Source organism: Atta colombica, unplaced genomic scaffold, assembly GCF_001594045.1.
Source record: "Atta colombica isolate Treedump-2 unplaced genomic scaffold, Acol1.0 scaffold49, whole genome shotgun sequence".
NCBI classification, from domain to species: Eukaryota; Metazoa; Arthropoda; class Insecta; order Hymenoptera; family Formicidae; genus Atta; species Atta colombica.
The window spans coordinates 662,315-669,469 of NW_017259538.1; the positions used below are offsets into that span (position 1 = coordinate 662,315).

General features: G+C 26.3%; 1 protein-coding gene across 1 annotated transcript in view; it reads left to right on the plus strand.

The window, feature by feature from the left end:
* The first annotated feature begins 4,330 nt into the window (after window positions 1-4,330).
* The window catches only part of LOC108691682, a 9,105-nt gene continuing 6,280 nt past the window's right edge, over window positions 4,331-7,155 (plus strand). Inside the window, exon 1 of the mRNA XM_018199555.1 lies at window positions 4,331-4,643. The gene's annotated coding sequence lies outside the window, so the exon portion shown is untranslated. The remainder of the gene's footprint in view (window positions 4,644-7,155) is intronic.

Consider the following 7,155-nt stretch of genomic DNA (forward strand, 5'->3'; position numbering starts at 1 on the left):
CAAATGATAGTCTGAGGGTGTTATGTCAGGACTATACGGTGGATGCATTAAAACTTCTCAGCCAAGCTCTCGCAATTTTTGCCGAGTCATCAAAGATGTGTGTGGTCGAGCGTTGTCGTGATGGAAGACGACACCTCTCCTATTGATTAATTCTGGCCGCTTCCTCTCAATTGCTTGTTGTAATCTCTGCAGTTATTCACAGTAGAATTCGAAATTAATTGTTTGATTAGACGATAACAGCTCATAGTGAACGATTCCCTTCCAATCCCATCACACAACATCACCTTCTTTCTCGTCAATCCAGATTTTGCGATTGCTTGCGCTTTTTCTTCTTTCTTTATCCACGATTTTTTTCTAGTTGGATTATCGTAGATGATCCATTTTTTATCACTAGTTATCATTCTCTTCAGAAATGGCTTAATTTCATTCCGTTTTAGTAGCGTATTACAAATGTTAATTCGGTCCATCATGTTCCTAACACTCAACTCGTGAGGAACCCAAACATCGAGCTTCTTTTTGTATCCAGCTTTGTGTAAATGATTTAAAACTGTTTTGTGGTCGATGCTTAGTTCCCTGGCAATCTCCACAGTACTCACACGCTTTTCACGCTCGACTTTTAGCTTGATTTCATCGGACTTTTCAGTGATTGGTCAATCGGAGCGAGGTTCATCTTTCACATCGAAATTTTCAACACGAAAGCGAGCGAGCCATTTCCGTGCTGCTGATTTTGATAGAGTATCTTCACCGCAAAATAAATAGTGCAAATTTTTTCACAAGCCTATGCAGCATTCTTGCCTTTATCGTAGTGCTACTGCAAAATCTAGCGAATTTTTTCTTTATTTATTTCCATTTTCAAAATAAAATAACTTTTGATTCACTTCACCGATTTCAATCTTTTTCGGCTCAAAACAAAGGTTAAACTTTTTAAACGCACTTTTTAAACGCACGTCACTTTTTAAACGCACGTCTAGTGTTGCCGATGCGATTAGTAATTGCCGATTGCTGAGCATTTAATGCCATCTAGCGGGAAAAACGCCACGAATTTTTTCCCATACTCAATATTAAATTGATTAATTGATTAATTAGCGATGTGCGCAATCGGATTTTTCTCTTTTAATATTGTGTAACATTAAATTACAAAAATCTGGAAATATAATATGAATATATTATAATATGAAACTTATAGCGATTGAATGTACTTAATACCCACTGATGCATGTTAAGACATCGTAATTCACTATTAAACTCCTAGTGAGATTCATTATTTTCGTAAATAGCTATGCAATGCTTTAAAAATAATTGATGGTTTCTAATTAGTCTTTACGCAAGTATAATACAGAATAAGTCATAATAATATTATAAGAACATCATTGTGATCTATATTTGTTATTTTTAAGTTCATTTTTAAATAAATCATTTTTAAAACATCATGATAACGTGATGATATCATTATGGCTTAATTATGATTCTGTGTTCTACTTTAGTATTTCATATTATTATTTATTTAATGTTATTGAATATTCAACGGCATTACGAACTGTTTGAGATAGTATAGTAGACTGCCATATAACGTATACTTATACAACGCGGTTTCCAATAATGTTAGTGGCAACCCATAATTACGCGGTAAATTATCTTTGTACTACATGGTTCTTTTTTAAATTGTGACTTAGTCAGTTGCAATGGCAATTATTTTGGATTTTTGCGATAAAATTATTTCTGAATGAAAGGAACAATATTGCTACATCTAAAATTTTAGCTATATAGACACAGATTCAAAAATAATTTTATTATATGTATTAAAATAATTATTTTATATATATGTGTGTGTGTGTGTATGTGTGTGTGTGTGTGTGTGTGTGTGTGTGTGTGTGTAGATTGCAAGCACAATAAATGAGCAATAATGCAAAAGTTTTGTCATTTTAGCAATCAGCTTGATCATTTTACATAATTATTTTGATAGTTCTATAAAATTATTTTTAGATTTCTATGTTTTTTACAAGTTCAAAAAAATGAGTATCATTTAATTTAGATTTTTATAATTCGGATTTTATTTCTTGTCCTAAATGTTATATTAAGGTTTATCTTCATACAACAAATTTTCCTTTTATCTCATAGAGTTTCCTGGGAACGTTCTCAGGATGATGAAATTCTTTAGAATGTCCTTTGAAGATCATTGTTTTTATTTAACACTGTTCATTCAAGTATAAGATTTTATATAACTTACTTTGACATAATCACTTTATTTTTCTATACGTGTCATCCACATATCTGTAATAACGTAATATTTTCCTCATTATGCTTTTAGTTTTACTGTATGATTTAAAAAGATACAGCGTATTGTTAAATTCAGTATATCCAATGTAGAAACATTGCCTATATCCGGTTCAGAGGTCAGAAGTTTATTGATTAAAATTCATGATTTGTTAATTAGACCTCTATCAATATGCTATTGTATCTATTAATTGCATTATCAAAATATCTATCTTGTTATATATAATTGTGTGTGTGTGTGTGTGTGTGTGTGTGTGTATATATATATATATATTCGTTCAATAATAATTTAATAGTAAATTACATTATAATAAATTTCAGATATAAAGTTAAAGGCTGTTTTTTTTCTAATTTGTCACTTGATCATCAAGAACTCAAAATTATTTAACAATCCACTAATATACAAAACAGTTTGAATATGAATTATAAACAGCTCGAATCATTTGAACTCTTCCTGGGAATAAATAAATGTTAATAATTCAATAATAAATTCAAGTAAAAGAGACATTCCCAATATCCGTTGTGATCTTACTTTTTTTCTTTTACATCGTTAAATTTTGCGATATCATTTCTTATGTCGTAGATATGTATTTTAATCTAACTGTTCAAAGTTGAATTAAATTTAAGTATTTTAATCTTCGTCAAATTTTTCTTTTTTTTCCCATTATTTCATTAAATATTATAATATGTAGGTTTAATTAGTTTGAGTTTTTATATATTTGTATATAAATTCTTGTTACACATGCCTTCTGTATTTAAATTCTCTTTTCTTTGTTCTACGTCCTGTTTCTTGCAAACAAAAAGAAAAAAGAAAACATCAGAGTGGTAATCTTTTTATATCGCCATTTTAAATATATTTCATTTATTTTATAATTCTCTTTGTAATTATCAAACTTGTTTGGAATTAAATTTTGTACAATGTTATTATTATTAAGTAATGTTATTATTATAAAAGAAAAAACAAATATAAAGTAATTATTCTTATTTGCGAATACTATTTTTTTCTTGAATTATCCTTAATTATTTAAATTGTTATTGATTGTTGTAAATAAATCATACAGTTTAAGAATATGTATTACACATGTTTACAAAATAATAAAAACATTTTTAAAAATTACATATTATTTTAAATTGTATTTAAAAGGAAAACAAAATAAAATATTTAGCGGCGGTTTAAAATTTGCAAAATCCAAAATTATTTTAAAATACTTTTAAAATAATATAAAGTTATATTGCAATGTACTAGGTTAATATAATTCTCTTATTGCAATAAAATTTTGTATAAATCATTTTGAGTACTCAAAACATTTATGTAAAATAATTAAAATTGTTGCCATTGAAATTTTGAATTTTATTGTTATAACAATAAAAAAATAATAATTAAACTATATAAACTATAAAAAAGAATTGTTCAATAAGAACAGAGCATTATAAAGATAACTTACATATACATACAGTTTATTTAAAATACAAATATTAGGTGTAGTAAAAAGAAATCCATTATTTTTCCAGTCAATTTCATGCAAAAATAATGGATTTCTTTTTATTACACCTAATACGTTATAAAAATTGTGCAACACATGCTTTATATCATTAATTTCAGTCACAACTCAGTTTTCATTTCAAAACAACTTGATTGTGTTTCTTCAAATCTGTACCTTTGTTAATATACGGAAATGATTTAGCAATAATCAAATTTTTTGTAATTTTTTATGCATACATGCATATTTATGTGCAATAAATTATTTTGTAGACATGTGCAATACACATTCTTAAACTGCATGATTTATTTACAACTATCAACGCAATAACAATTTAGATAATTAAAGACAATTCAAGGAAAAAATAGTATTCACCGTAAATAATACTTACTTTATATTTGTCTTTTTCTAAAATAAATGTAACTATCTTGATAACGCTATTTTGTTTACGGAATAATCACACGTTCCGCAACGTCACATAAAGGTGGGAAAGACTTGTGGCTTTCAAACAATTCTGACTGGATTGTTTCACAGTTCCCATTGGCGATTCGTGCTGACAGTACTGACCCAGCCTTCCAGAAGGCCTTTCCTCTTTCTCTGCCTTTCGCGATCCACTCAAACGCCATTTACGACGAGGAGAGAGACAAAGACTGGTGAAGACTAACTACTCAGCACGATTCTACGTTGGCACTTATGCTCATTTTCATAATATCTAACTAAATATTTCGGTGTAAATGAATCAAAGTCTCAGCAATGAAAGGCACATACTTCTAAAACACGTGAAAATAATTAATTTTAAAAACAAAAAGTTGTGTGTGACTCTGAAGATCAGGGTGCGATTGAATGTTCGATTTTCAAAATCTCTACGAAATCGTTAAGATAATTCTAGTGAGTACTCATATTTCTTTATATTCTTGCTTTCGTTATTGAGAAAAATGTTTTGATTGTATAAAATACGTTAAAATTTTGATAGAATTATGCATATCTGATTATTATGATTGAATTCAATATTTTATAGCAAAAATGTTTAATGAACTTAATTATAAGGATTTAGTTAATATTTTTAATTGGATTAGAATTAAAATTCGATTTACTAAAATGTTCTTATTAAAAAATTTTATGCTGATCTAAATTTAATATTATTGTGAAACAATTTTTGTATATTTAAAAACAAATTTATCATGTTTATTTGATAATTTTTAAAAGAATTTTGATTTATTTATTTTCCTGTAGACATATTGATTAAATCTATTAGACTTCTAATTTATGTAACTAGATTTTTTTCTAGTGTTGTAGTTTTTATTATGTGCTTGTACTAAACGATAAATAAAAAAAAACATATGTGTTTTTCATAAGAAAATTAAAATTTGTTTTTCCTCATTTGCTATTTTTATATTTTTCTATATTCGTTTTTCTTATCTAGCTTTTTCTTATCTAGCTTCTCTCGCTTTAATAAATGCTTGTGAGTAAGATTTTGCTTTTTAAAAACTATAAAAAATTCAGTTGAAGGTTATTACTAAAATATTATAACTGAAGTATTATTTGTTATAAGAAATATGTATAAGTACATTATGCACATTTAACTTTTCGATAATGCTAAACATTTCTCTAATAATAAGTAGATCTTTTTTTCAATGTAATTAATATTAATATTAATTGTTATATTTTGTAACATTAATTGTGATATTAAAAAGCTATAATAGTAATAAAAATAATTACAATAACTTAGAGAATTGCTTATATATAAAATGTTTATATATGTATGCTTATATAACATAATAAACTAGTACTATGGTAGCAACAAAACGCTAACAAAAAATAATCATGAATTTCAAAATTTATTCTTAAGATAATGATATTTATTTAATATTTTTTATGTATCATCATTGTACTTTGTCGCATTGCGTTTCAAACTCATTAAAGTATGCTGAATGAAACAAAAAACTTTATTAACTTATTCATATAGTCAAATATATGCGTGCGCGCGCGCGCGCGCGCGCGTGTGTGTGTGTGTGTGTGTAAAACTTCTATTGATGTGTCATACATTCTGTATAATAATAATAACAATAACATCAACAGCAATAACAATAATTTTTATTATATTATATACTTAGAAATAATTATATATAAAATGTTTTACTTTTTTATTTTTAAGATGTTTTTTTAATAACCTTTTTTAAGCAATAATTTTTTTCTATTTAACCTTCTTTTCTACTTTTATAGAAATTTAATACTAGTACTGGCTAATTAATCACTTACTTTGAACATTAAAAATATTGTTAATAATATTTTTAATATTGTAAACGAGTAAATTATTGGCCAGTGTTAGTATTAAATTTCTATGAGAATTAATTTTATTCTCTTCTTTTCTATTTAACAAATCCTATCTTCTTTTCCAGGCAAATTTAAATTTATATGGATAATTCTGCGTATTATACATATAATAATTTTGCATATATAATAATAATATATTTTGGATAGTTTTTAGAAAATAATAATATATCTACATTTTTAACAGTATATGTAATGAAAAAAGATATCATACATATGTTGATCGATAAATTGAGTAGAATGATATGTAAACGAATGGACTAATTTTGTTAACATATATATATAATTGGTTTTCCTTTCATATAACATATTTCTACGCAAATTATATCCACATTTACATTTAATATGTTTGTTATAAGGAGGAATTTGTTCTCTGGAAAAAGTTTTACTCTTCTAGGAGAACAAGTTTTATTTTTCAAGAAGAAAAATTTTCTTATAAAATATTTGCAACGCGTACGTTGATCAAATACATAATGTATGTATGCCGTTGAATAAGCCAGATCACAGTGGGAAATAAGTTTCAAAATTTAAAAATTAATGTCTAGTCTGCTAATAAAAAAACAAAATAATAAACAAAGATGTTTCTTTAGAAATGCTTGTATATTATGTCAAAATAATTGCATTAGCGAGTGTGCGTAATTTTCTGAATTATTCAGAAAAATTTCAGTGTCAAAACAAACTGTAAATTTATTTCGCGGCAAAGGTAAGAACATTAGGCAAAATGAGTTCGACATTCTCGCATAACAAATTGTCAAAGTTAAATTACTGAAATGGATAGACAATGATAACAAGCTACAGGCTGTGTAATAGCCATGGGATGACTGTTATCTTTCCCAAGTAAGTTCGGAAGTGCTCTTGATAGAAGAATAAAGCCTAATTGGAGTGTTCATATAATTTCAATTAATAATATGCGATTCACTTTTGGAATTCTGATATGTAGTATTGTTAGAAGAGTTAAATTATATATATGTAATATTCGGAAAATTATTGTTTCTAAAAATAAAATTGAATTTTCTATTATAAACAATTTTCTATTATAAACAAATATTATATTATAAAAAAATATTAT